The sequence below is a fragment of the Propithecus coquereli genome, unplaced genomic scaffold (genome assembly GCF_000956105.1).
Source record: "Propithecus coquereli isolate 6110/MARCELLA unplaced genomic scaffold, Pcoq_1.0 Scaffold126, whole genome shotgun sequence".
Lineage (NCBI taxonomy): Eukaryota > Metazoa > Chordata > Mammalia > Primates > Indriidae > Propithecus > Propithecus coquereli.
Genome location: NW_012136747.1, coordinates 531284 through 550451, shown reverse-complemented (window position 1 = coordinate 550451; position 19168 = coordinate 531284). Strand labels below are relative to the sequence as shown.

Below are 19168 nucleotides of genomic sequence, written 5' to 3'. Positions count from 1 at the left end.
CCAAAATAGAACAATATGCTTCATGAGTTCACATAAAGATTCATCTCTTATGATTCATATATGACAGAGTCTAGTGAGAAAAAAATTTAAGCCAGAGTCCCAGGGCTGGAGGAGATATTAAGTAGATACCTAGCCTGCCACTTGATATCAGTGCAGAACTGTGATGTGCAAATAAATGCATTTAGACCAGCTCCCTTAAACATGACTATAGTGCCTTCAAAAGTATCTCTATGCCTGTAATCCCAGCTACTTGGGAGACTGAGGCAGGAGTTCAAGGCTGCAGGGAGCTATGATCACACCACTACACTCCAACCTGGGCAACAAAGTGAGATCCTGTCTCTTAAAAAAAAACAATCTCTATGGAAAGGAAAATTCTGCAATTCATTTGTTCATTCACTCATATATTCAAATCAATGACTCTTGTTTTTGTTTTTTTTTTTTTGAGACAGAGTCTCACTCTTTTGCCCAGGCTAGAGTGAGTGCCATGGCGTCGGCCTAGCTCACAGCAACCTCACACTCCTGGGCTCAAGCGATCCTTCTGCCTCAGCCTCCCGAGTAGCTGGGACTACAGGCATGCGCCACCATGCCCGGCTAATTTTTCTATATATTTTTAGTTGTCCAATTAATTTCTTTCTATTTTTAGTAGAGACGGGGTCTCGCTCTTGCTCAGGCTGGTTTCGAACTCCTGAGCTCAAACAATCCACCCGCCTCGGCCTCCCAGAGAGCTAGAATTACAGGCGTGAGCCACGCCTGGCCAACACAGACTATTTTTAATGATTCTGGAAAGTTGTAAGTAATTTCTACGTTTATCAATTAAATCATTTCCTTCTTTATTTACAGTATAATGTATTATTTTAAAGTCTTTCATATTCCAAAACCTGTTCAGTCCAGCTCAAGACTTAGAGTTGTCAGTATTTCCTTATAGGGGCTGAAATGCAGAAATGCTAAAAAAAATTGGGGCTGAAATGCTTAGGGTTTCCCTTTCATATCCTGAAGAATCTGCTTTCAAAGAAGAATTGAGTACTTGTCTGCTAAGTTTGGCGTTCTCATCTAGCAGATAATCCCATAATGAAGTTCACTTACATCAATAACAATTAAATAAGACCTAGTTCAGGGGAGAGGCAAGAAAAACTTAATAAAATTGAGAACTTTCTTTTTAAGAAAAGCTATCTCTCAGGCCGGGTGTGGTGGCTCACGCCTGTAATCCTAGCACTCTGGGAGGCCGAGGTGGGCGGATTCTTTGAGCTCAGGAGTTCGAGACCAGCCTGAGCAAGAGCGAGACCCCATCTCTACTAAAAAAATAGAAAGAAATTATCTGAATAACTAAAAATACATAGAAAAAATTAGCCGGGCATGGTGGCACATTCCTGTAGTCCCAGCTACTCGGGAGGCTGAGGCAGTAGGATCGCTTGAGCCCAGCAGTTTGAGGTTGCTGTGAGCTAGGCTAACACCACGGCACTCACTCTAGCCAGGGCAACAGAGTAAGATTCTGTCTCAAAAAAAAAAAAAAAAAAAGAAAAGAAAAGAAAAGCTATCTCTCAGAGGGAGAAATATCAATGTTCTTTGTACTTGAGGTAATTCATTATACATATATGCCAAATGGTACTTATAGGGAAACCGTTATTGAATAAAAGCTGAGTACTTGAAATTAAAACAGACCCATTAGAAGAAAAAAGCCACTGTTAGCCAAGTGCTATCAATCTTGAGATAATAACATGGAGAAAGCAGATTACTGACATAGAAAGGGTAATGATCCAGATGCCAGGAGACCTGGGTTCCAGACTCACTTAGTTACCAACAAGCCATGTGACCTTGAACAACTCATTTCACCTCTGGGTCTCAATTCCTTTGTTAAAGTGAGGGTCCTGGCGTATTGACTCTAAGAGCCACTGCAATTCTAAATATCATGTTCCCATCTTTTAAATTATGCTGCCAAATGAATAATAGAATTGTGTAGACAGGCAAATAATTCAAAGGACTAACACTATATAGAAAGAAAAAAAAGAGGAGGGCTTATTTTTACTTACTGGCATAAATCTTATACCTACAACACATGCTTTGGTATGACTTATGAAACCTCTTTATTATTTTCATAAATGCAGCATTTAAAGTTCATCTAGAATTCAGTAAAACATTTTATTGTCAAGAAGGAAGAGATCTGAAGAAAGAAATATTCGGAGCTACAAGAGCAAAGATAGACCTGGTGGACCTGATTAAGGTCTAAAAGACATACTATATACCTTGGGGGTTTCTAGAAACCTTTCCTACGCAACCCGAAAAGCGTTAGAAATAAACAAATCACAGACAGGAAAACATGCTTCTCTATGTGGCACAGACTGTACCTGCAAGCATTTTCTGGAGAAAAGAGGACACTGCCTTTTTAACGTTCACAGCAATAGGTAATCCGGTAAGTATAATTCACTTAGTGATGGATCACTTAGGTATTGGGATTAAAAATAAATAAATAAATAAAACCTTCTAATTAGAATTACAGTACTGCATAAATAAAGGGGGAGCCATAATTTTTCAATTCTAGAATATGACTTCCAAGATAAGAAATAATTAAATACGTATGTAAGGCTGCTCAGTTATTAAAACAATAAACTTTTACATTTTGCTATCCAATAAAAATATAAACAAAGTGTCTAGTGACAGCCCTCAGAGGGGGACAAGGGCACACGATCCAGCTGAGAAGAGAAATAAGAAAGCACTGACTCAGGAGGAGGGTGGGGAGGGGCTTGCAGCAGGCAGCACACTAATTCAGGGAGTCTGGTAGACGGCGAAACAGCGATTATAGTCAACTGGAAAAGCTAATTTGTTCATTTTTTCTCACAAGGCACATTTACATGTAGATTAGATTTGGCTGTTAAGAAAGAAAATGGCAGCATGTAATAAACATGATGCCTTAAAATTGCGGGGAGGCCCTCTATTAACAGTTAACTCAAGTAACTCATTTAGCTATTCGGTAAGAAAAAAATACAGTTAGAAGTATGTCAGCTAGTCTAAAACATGCCAAAGCAAAGTTGCAAAGTTATTCCATCTATTTTGAAAGGAAGCATGCACATATGTTCTAAAACCAGAGTCACAAATTATAAAGCACAGTCTTTCATTTGTTTAAGCCAAAAATCTATTCACCAAGAAAATAAAACACTTACTCTGACGTTTTCTCAAAGCATTCTGGAAAAAACATTCCACACTGTTCGGTTAATATTGAACTAGTTGAACATTTCAAGGAACACTAAAACTAGGTATGCTTGCTTAGGTGGTGAGATTTCTGTTAAATCAATCACTGAGGAAAAAACCAACGAAAATTTTACTTTCAAAAAGGTCTACTTTAAAGGAAAAGCAAGCCTTAAATAGCACACTCACGTTTTTCTGATTAGCTTCCGTACCTGCCTCTTCCCAACCCTACTGGTATGTCTGACCTCGGCTCTCAGCTGAATTCTCCCAGCACATTTCATCATTTCCTGTTGGCTGCCGAGATAAGGTCATTCCCCTACACTGCTGCATTCACTGTACACCAGGTTCTCGGGCTGCGCGCTCCTGCCTGCTGAGGCTCTTTTCAGAACGTGGCTGAACAGGAATCTCAGTATTTCCGTGGACAGTCAAGGAGGTCTGAGCACACAATTCACACTGTCCTCCAAAAAATCAACTTATATATAAACTAAGTTGCACTGTACACAATAGTCTTAGAATTTCTTCTTGCATTTGGGATCCTACTGCTTATGAGAGAAAAAAAGACATGCTCTGTATCTAAGGAACCGGGTGTCCAGCAGTCAATGTGACAGGGTCTTAACCCATACAGGATAATCTTACATTGCCCCTACATGTAGAACTCAACTTCTTCCCATGACTACGCACACCAAGGCATAGCTTATCAGTGGAAGATGACCGGATGCCTCATGTAGGAGACATGCAGGCGACCCTACCACCTCTGAGCAGCACAGCTGTTTCCTAAGAACTAGGGCACTCAAATATGCAAGCGTGACCAGCTAGAAGTACAAATAAAAAAACACCCTACTTGTTCAATTTTCATAAAGAATTGAAAGTGAAGGAAAAAAACACTAACATAACTTTAGGTGGGGAGGAAGGGATCCTCTTTCATAAGGCACAAAGAAGAGGCCCCACTAAGAGCAGGCGGGCAGGGGCAGCAGGAGGGATCTGAGCAGCGTCCTGGCTCTTGAACTGGTTACAGGTGTGCGGCACTTGTGAACATTTGTTGATATGCACACTTACGATCTGTGCACGTTTATGTAGGTATATTATACAATGAAAAGTTTTTTAAAATCCTCAACAATATCAAAATACAGACACTACAGGAAAGAGCAGATATTGGAACTAATCTGCAAAACCAGACAGGAAACAAGTATCTCCAGGGCTCAATTTCCCCAAGATGCCCTCCCAGAAGATACACATCAACTCCCTCCATCCCCCATGGCGAGCAGAGATGCTACATTTCAGTGGCAGTGGCCAGAACAGGGCCAGTGCAAGCTCCCCCTTACAACAAGGGCCCAAGGGGAAGTATGTAGATGGGAAAATAATTAATAAAAGAATATACTGCAAGGGGGAAATGTGCTAAGTGGATACACATTATTTACCAGTGTTCTTGCTACTCATATTTATTCAAAACTGTTTAGTTAAATAGCCACCTTATAGTCTCACCTTATAACACAAAATAGGTTAAAAATCTCGTTCTAGAATCTTGTGTTTAGAAATTCCTTAACAGAAAACACCAATAAAGCAAAGACCACACAACATGAGACTCTACTACTTGACATATGATAACAATTTACACTACTTGGAAAATTACTTTACCACCCCTCCCCACCCCACCCAGTCTTCCCCGCTTCCCCCCACAGAGAAGTGAACGAGAGTGGATCCTGATGTCCCCTGCAGTCAGCTTAGCGAACTCGACTGCACCGTCACTGAGGGATGCACCAGGGAGCACCAGGCCGGCCACTAAGGGAGACTGAGCACCTAAGCCGGGGGGCAGCAAGCCCCCTGCCTGCCTGTTCTCTCCATCAAGCCAGGGTGCCAGAAAATTCTTTTTCATGGGAGGGTGACAATCACAGTGAGGTACATTTATTCTCTTTGTTTCTCTTTTTTATTCATTTTGTTTAAGAATCGCATTCTCTCTCTCTTTTTCAATCCAACAAACACAGGCTACTCAGTAAACATTTATACAGTGCTTACTTTATTTCTGGCTAACTGTGAAAATAGCTCTATGAGGGTAAATATTGTTACCTCCATTTCCCAGGCGAGATAGCTGAGGTATAGCAAGGTCATGTAACTGCCCCGTGGCCCACAGGGGTGAGGGGTGAGGGCTGGGTGCAGTGGAGGCTGAGGGTCAGTCCGGGCCCCAAACAGGGCAAGACTGCCCTGCAGTAGCTGCCCCAGCACCCTCATGTCCCCTCTCAGGCAAAGTGTGGCCTGGACGCCTAGTGCAGGTGGAGGCCTTCCGGGTCCTTCCCGGCGGTGCCCAGTTACCAGAGCAAGGTTGGGAGGGCAGGGGGAGAAAACTAATTTGAACTGAGTTAAGAATACAATGTTGGAACTGTAAAATAATGAGACCGGCTTCCAGTGTGGCTGGGGGCACCCTCTCCCTGCCCAAAATGTCAGCCACACCTCTCAGTGGGCTCCAGGCAGGGAAAGTGTTCTCTGGCAGAGGACAAGCCTGGCTCAGGCAGCTCCCCTGTCCTGGGCCAGTGAGTGGTACAGCCCCCCACGTGGTACTGGGGCAGAAATACTGCTCCAGGGAAACTCACCTGCTAACCTCTGGCATGTGGTGCCTAAGCCGGAATTTCCAGTTCTGATCTGGTTTCTGTCACCAAAGACTTAAAACCATTAGGCATTCATTCAACAAACATTAGTGCCAGGCACAGTGCTTAGAGCCTTAGGGCAACACGGTTGAAGACACCAAGGTCCCTGCCCCTGAATTGGCCCACAGTGTATGGGCAGAGAAAAGTATAAGTAGATAAAAAAGTTCTAAGCAGATACTTGCTAGAATCCAGTGTGTCCCAAGGCCTGAGGGACACAGCAATGAACCAGAGCAAGGTCAGGGAAGACTTCCCAAAGGAGGGGACATGAGTTGGTTCTCCAAGAGCTTGCCACCAGCCTATTCAAACCATGTGGATTAAGGCAGAAACAGAGAGTCCACCAAGTTAGCTAAAGACTAGCAGCAACATCCTTCAGTCCTCCTCCTCCTCCATGCACACAGCACACACGGGGGTCCTCCCAGAGGCAATGCAAGCCAGCGGTTTCATTCACCCAGCGTAACTCCAAGACGTCAGGACAAGCCTCTAACAAGGCTGCTTCTTTTATCTGAGGCCTTTTGTAATATGGTTGTCACATGGTGAAGTGGCTGCTGTTTACCAAGCTCTCTCACAAGACTGTAAGATAGGTACTACTCGGGATATTGCCCCAGAGAAATGAAGCAACCTGCCCAAGGTCACCCAGCTAATGATGGCACAAAGGGATTCACACTCAGGTCCACCCGATACTTTCAAAGCCCATCCTCTTTCTGCCACACCCAAGCCTCCCATGGAACTGGACCTGTGCAGAAATTTAGGATATTTGGCAACACAGGCCATGTCACTTGGAAAGAATAAAATTTCTACAAAGTGATTTTTTCCCCATTCCTCTGCTGGTCTGTCCTTGCTCTAATGCCACATTGCTTTAAAAAAAAAAATTAGCTTTACTGAGATATAATTCATATACCACATAATTCACCCACTCAAAGTGTATAATTTAATGATATTTATTAATAGTATATTCACAGGTATGTGCAACCACTACCACAGTCAATTTTAGGGCATTCCATCACCTCAAAAAGAAACTCTGTCCTCTCTAGCTGTCATCCCCTCTGTCTCCCAGCCCAACAGCCGCTGTCTCTTTACAAGGTGATTCCTGAAGTGGTTATGGGCTCACAGTATTGAGTTGTTAATAAAATATTGCAGATTGCAGTTCTGTGCTGCAGTCTTTCCCCAGTGGGCTAAACCTAACCGCTGAGCCAGGACGGGGCAAGGGCAAAGCAAGACACCTCAGCGCAGGCGGCTGGGGTGGGGGTGGGGTACCTGGTACCCTGGCACTGGACAGGCTCCATGGTTCCTGCATACCTGGATCCCCGAACTTAGCAAGCCCCAAATGCAGAGCCAGGTAGTCCGTCAGCAGGGATGGTGGAAGTTATGCAAAAGCTCAAGAGGAGCCCCCCCTGATTACAAGCCTTTACCATTAGGAATTCTAATCTCCCATCTCCAGAAAGGCAAAACCAAGATCGGATTAGCTGCCACAAGCCAGGAGTTGTTCTCAGAGGCCACACTATTTCAGGATGGCATTACTCACGGCTTCAGTGAAAAGAGGACTCTCCGAAATCTGCTCATCCTCTCTGCCTTCCTCAGTTGCTGCAGAAAGTTGGGGAGGAGGGGTAACTACAAAAAGACCATGCATACACTCCTGCGGCACCTAGATTTCTCTGCTACACATCTCTATACAGGACATCAAAACCCAACTGTGTGTGGCACTGATGCACAATGGAGAACAATCAAAAGGAATAAGATGTTGATAGATGCAACACGAACAAATCACAAAAACACTATGCTGAGCAAAAGCAGCCCAACGCAAAGAGCACACATGGTACGTGTCTCTGTACGTGAAATTCAACGCCAGGCAAAACTAATCTATAGTGACAGATCAAGGTTTGTCGGGGCCAGGGGGTGGGTGGGGATTGACTTCAAAGGAGCACAAGGAACTGTTGGAGCAATGGAAATGTTCTACCTTGACTGGGTCAGTGGCTAAAAATACGTATATCCACTTATTAAAGCCCCTGAATGGATGCATTCAATAGTATGTAAATTAATATCTCAATAAAGAGAAAGAGAGGAGAGGGGGAGGAGGAGAAGAAGAGAAGAGGAGAGAGGAGAGAAGGAAGAAAAAAAGGAAAAAGGAAGAAAAGCCCTCTGCAGAACTGCAGTAACAGAACTTTCTCCTACTCACCAGCATCTGCATCTGCAATGCAATTGTGATTGACATTACCCAAGAACTGTGTTGCAAGGTGCTTCAGATTCAAGACTAAAATAACTTCTGTGTCACTTTAGCCTAAGTGTGCTTTACTGGATCTCGATCCGTAGAATAACTGACCCTCTGCCATACACCAACGACGTCGATGAACCCAAACGGTCCGCTTTCCCACCAGGCTGACTCAGGTTCTCCCCACTATCACCACAATACAAAGCAAGGCAGTGCCACTGACACGACTGGGACGTGCCAGGTTTCAGTGACAGGTTTCCACAGCTGCTGGAGAGTAAGCCAGCAAAACCTAACAGGATAACTTAAGATACTGGCTTTTCTTTGTCTTCAAATGATAAGTAAATCTTAAATTCTAGAAACTTATCATAATTATGAATAGATTCTATAAAAACATCATGAAAGGTCCATATTTTTAAAAAATTTTTCCTTTTGCTTGGGAAGAAGGTAGTGGCTATTTTCAAATCCTACTTGTTAGCCTTTCATGTTTTTTGTGAGCCAAGACACAACTAGAGCCATCTTGCCTTTACTGCTCCCACACATATAATTAAAAAGGAACAAACCAAGCCAAATGTCTAACATTCTCTATCAAAGAAGAAGGTGCCAGGACAAAGAGCTAAGTACCAGTTCTATCTTTGGCAAAGTAAAAAAAGTTAAAACCCTTTACATAAGCTTCTTTGCTTCACTGGCACTTCTCCAAAGATTAAAAAAAAGTGAAGTCAAATAAATTAAAGCAGAAAGCCCAATTGCAGAAAAATTTCAAAGCACCAGTGTGATAGAGGGAACATGCTAATTTTTTTCTTATGCGTTTTATAAAATCCCCAAATGCCAACAGGAGAAGCAATACCTGGATTTCTAACATAAGCTATTGGTGGTTAAGATGTCAGACAGCCCCACAGTCCTAGGAATAGCTTGAGCCTTCTTTGGGGAACACACTGAAGATGGAAAATGACCCCAGAAAAAGGTCTGAAATTCAAAAAACAATGTGAGCACAGTTTCTGGTGCATTTGTGGGTATTTTCAGGAATAAAGTTAGGGCCATATTATGTTAATGTTTTATTGGTATAAATAATAATTTATTTGGTGAAATAAATTCCTTCATTTATGTTTGAATTCAACCATCTGACAAACATTTATTTAGCACCCTCTCTATGCTAGGCTCTGGGACCTGCAAACTAAGTGATGCACCATACTTGTCCTTAAGCAGCTTACAGTCTAGTAGGGTGGATGGACAAGTACCCAGAAGATGACACAGAGTGACAAGTGCTATCTAACAGACCTAGGCAGGAAGCACTGAAGGTGGGCCTGGGGCTGGGGAGAGATGTGGGAAAACTCCCCAGGAAAGGTGGACACTGAGCTGAGTCAGGTAGAAGGGCTGTGTCACTCTGCACCTCTGGCCATTGCCTCCCCTCCTTGGCTGTGGCTTCCTCACCGCCAAGGGAGAGCAGGACACCAGGTGAAAGCTCTCAACTTTATTGACCAGCATCTTTTACTGAGGGCAGGAAAAGCAGCCAACACAAGGCTCGAACTTTATTTTGTCCATTAAAGATATTAAAAAAAGAAAAAAGACCTATCACCTCCTATCATAATGCTGAAAAACAGGTAGTAGAACCTCAGAATAAATGAAAAGCCTTAAAGTAAATATCTTTAGCTTTATAATAAAATAATTACACTGTTGATATTTTGATTGCATGAGAGTGAAAACAGCGTCAAAAGCTGGTGTTTGGAAACCCCGCAAATGGATGACAAAATTAGGTACTATTTAATGAATGCATGTGCCAGGATCTGTATATACAATGACTCTACATTCATGATAACCTTGCAAGATGGGAATATTGCCCCCATTTTTCAGATGAGAAAACCACAGCTCAGGAGGAAGTGGCTTGCCCACAGCCACACAGTGGTGGTGGCAATGTGAAGCTGCTATATCTGGTTCCCTCTGATAACAGGCCCTGGGCCTCCGCAAACACACGTGACACCGTGAGAGAGTGCTAGTGATCTCTGAGGTTCTTACCAGAACTGAACATCTATTTTATTATTGTTGCTTTGGGGATGGTAAAGGAAGAGTTTGCATTTGCAGCTTTTGTTTTTTCTCTTTTCTTTTCTTTTCTTTTCTCTTCCTTCCTTCCTTCCTTTCCAAATAACCAACTGAAATATATTATGAAACCAGGAGGGGTATAAATACATAAATAAATGTGGTCCCAAGCATTCCAAAACTCTATCATTATCTCCTTTCTCCTTTCTCCTTCTCCACTTTGGACTAGTGCTAGGAAAAAGAAGATGGAGCATATGGGAAAAGAAACGTGCCTACATGCCAAGAAATAGGAAACATTTGAACTCTGATTTAGATTTTCCATACTGTACCTCAATGTGCTATGTGTGATAGTTAATTTTAAGTGTCAACTGGACTGGCTTAAGGAATGCCTAGAAACCTGGTAACACATTACTTTCGGTGTGTCTTCGAGGGTATTTCCAGAGGAGATTAGAGTGTGAGTCTGAGTGTACTAGGTAGGGAAGATCCACCCTTAACATGGGCCAGCACCATCCAATCTGCTGGGGACCCAGAGAGAACAAAAATGGGGAAAAGGCAAATGTATCGACCTATTTCTTGGAGCTAGGATACATTCGTCTCCTGCTGTGGACAAGAGAACTCCAGGCTTGCCGGCCTTTGGATGCAGGACTTACACCAGTGGCCCTGGGTTCTCAGGCCCAGCCCAGGACTGAGAGTTACACCAGCAGCTCCCCTGGTTCTGAGGCCTTTAGACTTGGACTGAGCCACGCTGACCCACATCCCAGGGTCTCCAGCTTGCAGACAGCCTGTCATGGGACTTCTCGGCATCCATATCATGTGAGCCAATCTCCCTAGTAAATCCCCTCTCATATAGCTCTATATACCTATCCATCCACCCTACTGGTTCTAGCACTCTGGAACACCGTGACTAACCCAGCATGCAGCAAGTAGACATGAAAGCCTCTAGGTACTGTTGAGTGACACTCAATTCAATTTAAAAGATACGGTCACTAATTTCTAAAAGCTTCCATTCTCAGTGTGAAATATGGAGATAATTATAAATAGACTACCAATTATAAACTTAAAAATGTACCTCATTTCTACAAATTCTATACCTTCTTCTACTTCTATCACTTAAAATTGAAATTTACCATATTTAAACAATCTTTTCACACAATTTCCCCAGCCGTCTTTTGATGTGGACTGCCATGTGAGGACATGGGCCAGGGAACCACTAGAGGCTGGTCCCATGGCATACCTTCCACACATGCCTGCCCGGGAAAAGCAGAGCACACAAAGTAACACGGGGGCAGGGGCCAGCAGCTGCATGACCTGGCAAATGTCTAAGCCTTGGGTTACCTGATGTACCTCAGTAACCACCTTGTGCAGTTGCAAAGATTAAATGAGATAATGTACATATAATGCTCGACACAGAACATAGCCTGGAGAGATGTTTTGAAATGTTAGCCATTAAGATAATCTCTCGGGCCAGGTGTTGTGGATTACACCTGTAATCCCACTGTAATCCCAGCACTTTGGGACACCAAGGTGGGAGGGTCACTGGAGGCCAGGAGTTTGAGACCAGCCTGGGCAACATAGCAAGACTTCATCTCTACAAAAAATGTTTGTAAATTAGCCAGGCATGGTGGCATGCACCTGTAGTCCCAGCTACTCAGAAGGCTGAGGTGGGAAAATAGGCTGAGCCCAGGAGTTCAAGGCTATGGTGAGCTATGGTCACACCACTGTACTCCAGCCTGGGGGACAGACCGAGACCCTGACTCTAAAAAAAGAAAAAAAGACCATCCCTTGGTGACTGAGCTGGAAGCTCCTCACGATGTCAAGCACAATTAAAATCATAGAAGAGTCAAAGTGGGGCCTCTCTAAGGCTACGGCTGAAAGGTGGGAAGATGGATACGTAGGCGGCCATGGCATAAGGTTAACCCTGGGAAAGTCAGAGAGTGAGCAACTAATGTCAGAAAACCAATGAATCCATGCCACAACAGTCCAACTGGAAGTGACAGTAAGGCTCACAGTGACCACCAAGAGATGAGTATGGACAGCAGCCAGTTGGTTCAGAAAGTCTCGTCAAGAAAAATGAGATAAAGGGACTTGGCCAAGAGGCTGACTAGCTGAGCACCAGAAAATGCCAAGTCCGGAGAGACCCTCAGGTCTCCTGCTTGAACAGTCAGGGGCACCATGGCACACATACCACGAGCAACCTCGGCAGGCATCACAGGAAAAAAGCAAGGCCTCTTGGACCTGGAGGGGGCCACGATGCGTTTGTGACAGGTATAGGCAAGGGACATGTATCTCACATGTGTGAAATGAAAAGCTAAACACAGGTCACAAAACAGTTTGCATAGGATGATCCTATTTTTGTTTTTAAAAATCACATCTATGTATATGTGTGAATGTAAAGGTCTGTAAAAGTGTGCATTAAGGTGTTGACAGTGATTTTTTTCTTTCAAATATTTGTATTCGTATTTTGCAAAGTGCATGTACTGATTTCCCGATGAAGGAATAAGCTGAGTTCCTTCCGAATTTTCTAACGCCGACAGACAACACCGAGGCAAAGTGCAAAGGGCTGTCAGAGCCGCACTGCTGCACCCAGGGAGTTTGAGACCACAACACTCCAAAGTCCTCTGTAAACCACAGGTAGTAAGGTCATAGGCAACCCCCAGCTGTAGGGCTCCTGTAAACTTCCTAATTCTGAGTCAAGTCTAGAACAAGTCACTATCAGCGGAAGCCTGCCTTCCTCTAGAGGGCAACCCCCTCCTCCTGAGAGAGGTGTGTCACCAACTGTGCAGCACTGCGCGTGGGAACGAGAAGGGACTTGATACCTGGTCACCCCACACAATTCACTCCATAAGGTCAAGTCTGAGATCTTACAAGCCCTTTCTGCAAAGAAACATAAATCCGGGGAAGAGTCACAACTCTACAGCTACATCCAAAAAGCAGAGGTGTGGGCCCCAGTCTCATACCAGCGATCTCGCCCACGGCGCGCGGGCCTTGCCACTCACCTGAAGGCTGGGTATGAGCAGGTGCTTGGCCACATGATTCAGAGGTTCTTTAAAATCTCAACAGTATGAATCAATCCCATGCAGAGGTAGGTATAAGGGAGACAGCTTGCTGCCTGAACAAAACCAAACGGGCCTCATCACCAGGGCTGTCCACCCACACTTTGGGCAGGGAGGAGACTTCCTCGGCCCCTCCCTGAGAGAACCTGAGAAAGGGGAGGCAGCAGGTAGATGGCCCCGTCCCTAAGAGGGGACAAAAGATCCCCATGCCCAACACCCTACGTGACTCTCAGAACTGGGTGACCACTAAACCCATACAATTAACAAAAGCATGTGAAGCAGTTATAAAGGCCTGCTATGGGTGAGAACAGACATAGCTGCGTGCTCAGAGTAGTCAGTACTGACCTCCAGAGCCAGGATTTGCTAAAGATGTGACAGCACAAGTGTGCCTGTGTCGTACATATGTATTCTGTGACAGCATCCACTCTTACAGCTCACAGCACTGTCATTATGAGTCTGCAGGCCAATGCGAGAACACAAAGACAGGTGTGTTCACCCAGACCCTAGCTTCCTTGTGCTCGCTCCCCACACACCCACTCACAATCCCCCACCCATTAGTAAGTACCCCAGGGTTCAGGAGGCTGGACTAGGACCTTTAAATGGTATCAGTATTTCTCCACCACATTTGTTAAAAGACCAGACTCATAGTTTGAAATGTCAATATACCACACAGATGATAAGAAATAGACCATGTCCAAATTCATTAGATCCAGATATCCTTTCCAACAAACTATCATGAGACTACATGGTAAAGACTTTCTGTCTTTGTATTCTATCAATATATTCCAACTAATTTGTAATCTCGTTTTAATTGGATTCTTTTCTGATGGCACACCAGTGATTTTTCTCCCTCAAAGATGTTAAGGAGGCCGGATGCGGTGGCTCACGCCTGTAATCCTAGCACTCTGGGAGGCCGAGGCAGGTGGATCGCTCAAGGTCAGGAGTTCGAGACCAGCCTGAACAAGAGCGAGACCCCATCTCTAATAAAAGTAGAAAGAAATTAATTGGACAACTAAAAATATATGTATAGAAAAAATTAGCCGGGCACGGTGGCGCATGCCTGTAGTCCCAGCTACTCGGGAGGCTGAGGCAGGAGGATCACTTGAGCCCAGGAGTTTGAGGTTGCTGTGAGCTAGGCTGACACCACGGCACTCTAGCCCAAAAAAAAAAAAAGATGTTAAGGAATATTATCATTACATTGTTATTAGTAATACCTCTTTACATTGGCTTAGATGCAAGTTTTTCTTCGTATGAGACTTGAGGAAGAACCAAATATTAATACGTTTAAGATGAGTAACAGCCTGAGCAGCTCTGGCAACAATGGACATTGGAACTCCTATGCTGTCGAAGCAATCCGGGACTGATTATCTCTGTAGACTAGAAATGTTTTTCTTTTTCTTTTTTAATGGAAAATGTCAAACATATAAAAAGTAGAGAGACCAGAATAACGACCCTCAGTTTCAACAATAATCGACACGTGGCCAATCTTGTTTCACCTGTGATGTGAACACTATGAAATGCTCACAGAATCGTGGGACCCAAAGGTGTCCCTACCTGATCTGAAGGGCCCCTGGGCATGGGCCCCCACAGCATGAGTCCTCGCAAAGCAGGTAGAACAGGGGTCCTGCCCTGAAGGGACCAGCAACCTTGTGAGGAGCCAGTGTCACTTAAAACATGTATAAGATCCAGGAATAATGACAGTAAACCTGCAAGCTTAACAACACCAAAGGTGAGTCACAGCGATACCACGTACCCCCGATGTGATGTAATAAGAACACTTCACCTCTTGGGATTCTTCCCCAAAACTCCTAAGCCCATTCTAATACTATGAAAAAACATCAGGCAAATTCAAACTGAAGAACATTCCACAAAACACCTGACCAGTGCTCTTCAAAACTGCCAAGGTCATGAAAAACAAGGAGAGTCTGAGAAACTGTCACAGATTGAAGGAGACTAAGGAAATATGACAACTAAACGTAATGTGGGAACCCGGACGGGATCCTAGAACTGTGAGCAAACATCAGTGGGAAATTGGTGAAGTCCGAATAAAGTCTGCAGTTTAGTTAATAATACCGTTTCAATGCTAATTTCTTAATTTTGACTAATGTGCTGTGGTTACGTAAGACGTTAGCATTAGAGCAAACTGGGTGAAAGGTATGCGGGAAAGCTCACTATTAGCTTTCCAACTTTTCTGTAGATCGAAAATTCTTCCAAAATAGAAAGTTTATTACAGAAATAATATAGGTTAAACTGACTAATGAATATTGATTATGTTCTTCACAAAAAGGAGTCAGTGACAATGCCAGGGACGATGAAGTCTAAATAAAACAATCTGTTAGAAATCTCAAAGAAAGCAAGCACCTAGAAATGAAGGAATGTGTAAGCTGAAGGTCACACAAGCGCTCCACCGGACCAGAGCACTTGTGGTAACGACCAGTGCTGGCAGAGAGAAGTGGCTTCCAAACCATGAGGCTGCCCCGCAGGGTCTCCCCACTCCACCCACAGCCATGCTGGTCAAGCAGCGACCCAGGCTCCTGTACCACCCTGCCCTGCCCCAGCCAGCCCTCTGCTCCAGCCCACCCCTGCATCACCTCTCTCTATTCGTTCGGCAGTTTCCGAGGGTCTGCAGGTTAATGCTATGCTGAAAACAATAAAAGGAGGAGACACTGCAAACCATCATATGATATCCATTTTACAAAAATAGTTCTTTATATATCTAGAAAAAAAGATGAACTATGATTAGAACTGTGCCCTAGGAAACCTGCAGTTGCAGCTCTGCCCCAGGGATGGGTCCAAAGCCGCAGAAGCAGAATTCTACCTTTGGGCTTTCTGACCTGGCGAGCACATCTGGAACCGCAGCCTGCGGCCTCACCCTGACTAATTCAGCCATGCTCTTAAATGGCTTTGAATGTGCTTCTTTATATAACAGCATTTTCCTGTATTTGAAACAGGGCAAAACTGTAGAAATAAAAACATTCACCTGGATTTTCAAATCATGAACATGTGGGGACCGAATTCATTCTGAATCAGATTTAAGATGACTTCTGAGACTGGGGTCAGGGCAGCCAGATGTCTGCCTATGTACGGGAGCAAATGTGTCTGGCACATGAATGTCAGCCCAAATAAGAATTTATGTGAAATAGTCCTGTCAAAAATGCCCTGTAGGCCGGGCGCGGTGGCTCACGCCTGTAATCCTAGCTCTCTGGGAGGCCGAGGCGGGCGGATTGTTTGAGCTCAGGAGTTCGAAACCAGCCTGAGCAAGAGCGAGACCCCGTCTCTACTAAAAATAGAAAGAAATTAATCAGACAACTAAAAATATATAGAAAAAATTAGCCGGGCATGGTGGCACATGCCTGTAGTCCCAGCTACTCGGGAGGCTGAGGCAGGAGGATCGCTTGAGCCCAGGAGTTTGAGGTTGCTGTGAGCTAGGCTAATGCCATGGCACTCTAGCCTGGGCAACACAGTGAGACTCTGTCTCAAAAAAAAAAAAAATGCCCTGTAACAAAATTACTGAAAAACAAACAGAAAGCCAGCAGTGATGTTTTTAAAACAATCTTTTAAAAAAGATAGGCAGAAGACACTCTGAAGAATGTTGTGCTTGTTCTACAGAACAAGAGTTTCAAAAGGACAGGCTCTGCCATGTTCCTCACCAATGAGGCAATCCCTCCTGAGCAACTTCATTATTTCTACTTGCCCCGTAATTGATGAGCATCTTGCAAAACGCAGGTCAAAACTTCCCCAGTGCTCTGAATTACACAACTGGGAATCTGTACCATAATGTCACTGTCAACATCACTTCACTGAAGCTTCCTCCTTTAACTTCACAGTGAGAAAAAAGTGACATATGCTTTTTCCATTCATTTTTTAAATGTTTTATTAAATTGGAAACTCTACATATATGCTTTGGAATTTACACATTTGATAGCTGCAAAGCTTGCAGGCAAGCTCCTGGACCAACAAGCCTGTTCTCCACCCAGGTTTAGCAAGCCCCACACTGGTACCAGACATGGTCCCCTTCCCCAGAGACCCAGAATGGGTTGCTGCTCCCCTATCTAAGCCGCCACGGAAGCAGGCTTGTTATACTCCAGTCTTAGACCTGTGCCTGTGCCCCGACTCCCATCTCTATCATCCCCTACTGCCCTTGTTTCCTTGGCACCTAGCACAGAACTCAGCATGTAGGGGCACAGCATATGCTGAAAGAAGAAAGGGAAAACCCCATGAGAGAAATGGTAGCCTCAGCTCTGGGCACACACAGCTCAGGTGCTGACACCAAGTCTCAGGAACTGAGTGTAGCCCCAACTGACAGCCTGGTATGAACCCCAGCTCACAGCCCCTAAGCCAGGGAATCACAAGTCGATTTACCTCTGAGCCTCAGTTTCCTCAACTGTAAGAAAGAAGACGAGGCCAGGAGTGGTAGTTCATGCCTGTAATCCTAGCACTCTGGGAGGCCTAGGCCGATTGGTTGAGGTCAGGAGTTTGATACCAGCCTGAGCAACAGCGAGACCCCCATCTCTACTAAAAATAGAAAAATTAGCTGGGTGTCGTGGTAAGCGCCTGTAGTCCCAGCTACCCGGGAGGCTGAGGCAGGAGGATCGCTTGAGCCCAGGAGTTTGAGGCTGCTGTGAGCTAGGCTGACGCCACGGCACTCTAGCCCAAGGAACAGAGTGAGACTCTGTCTCCAAAAAAAAAAAACCACCCAAAACAAAAAACATTTTAATCAGTGGAGTAAAGCAGATTGCCCTCCCAATGTGGGTTGGCCTCTTCCAGTCAGAGGAAGCCCTAAACAGAACAAAAAGAATGACCCTGCTCTGAGCAGGAGGGAATTTTCTACCAGTCAGCCTTCAGGCTGGCACTGCACCACCAGCTCTCCAGGGTCTGCAGCCTGCCAGCCCACATTGCAGATTTGGACTTGCCAGTCTGCATGACACATGAGCCAACTCCTTATAGGAAATCTCTTGGCTATCATTAAATATATACATCCTATCAGTTCTGTTTCTCTGGAGAACATAACGGAACATTATTGAGCAGTAAAAAGGAATGCAAAAAGCAATTTGCAGGTTACTCACGATTCTTTTTTTTATAAATCTCATAAGCAAAAACAGAATGCATTATTTACAGACACATTTGTATAAGTATTCTTTAAAAGAAAGAAAGAAACAAACAAACAAGGGAATGATGAAATACTCTAGAACACCTGCACCCCTGGCAGGAAGCCCCCACCAGGGGCTTCCCTGTGGTACACAATGGTTTAGTCCTCCAGCTATGAGGTTGGTTCTGAGGCATTTATTAGTATGCTTGAAAACTTATATATTTGTCACTTACTGTTTTACATGAATTTAAAGTTGTATAAGAAAACATTTCTGAACTAGAGGTAGATGAGAGAAATGCCATAAGAAAGACACAAGGAAACAAACGCCAGGCCAAAAGCAGGCCAAAGCTCAGACACCGCAGCCCCGCTTGGCTTCCCAGGACAGTCTGGAAGGTCCAATCTGACCTGAAGCCCCACAGGGTCCGGAGCATTCAGGCCGTGCCTCCCTCTCTGAGAACACAGATCCACTTATTTTGCACGTGGAAGAGGATGGAGATTAGAAGTTATAACTGTGCTAATTCTTCGCTAGAGGGAGCACAGAACCGTAGGCACCTGCCACCCACTGCCCACCTGCTAGCCCACCCATGCTTTTCCTCCTCCATGCTCTGTCACACTTGGTTCCCAAAACTTCCCCCAGGCGGAAATTACTCCTCTGGCCATTTTGAGGTGGACTATCACTTTAACAATCCTCTTCCCCGCCCAACCCCAGGAATTCCTAGTTCCTGCAGGGTGAGGCCAGAAGCCACACCCTGGTGAAAGGCCAATGGAAAATGCAGGCCTCAGGGCACAGGCAGTCACCTGCTCCAAGCAGAGTAGAGGCAAACACACCCAGGCACTGCCACGCTGCTCCTTCTGGCCACTCCCCCCACAGGCCTGCCAAGTCCACAGTACATCCGGGGTTCACCGCTTTGGGGCAACACTGCTGAATGCAGGCCTCCCTGTCACGGTTAAAGTGGAATGGAACAGAATG

At 44.7% G+C, this 19168-nt stretch overlaps 1 protein-coding gene across 2 annotated transcripts in view; it reads right to left on the bottom strand.

Annotated features, from left to right (window-relative positions):
* Nucleotides 1–3425, bottom strand: part of PACSIN2 (protein kinase C and casein kinase substrate in neurons 2) — a 101288-nt gene extending 97863 nt beyond the window's left edge. The window contains exon 1 of one of the 2 annotated variants that reach the window (XM_012638104.1): nt 3370–3425. The gene's annotated coding sequence lies outside the window, so the exon portion shown is untranslated. The other variant, XM_012638103.1, reaches the window with a different exon arrangement.
* Nucleotides 3426–19168: the final 15743 nt, after the last annotated feature.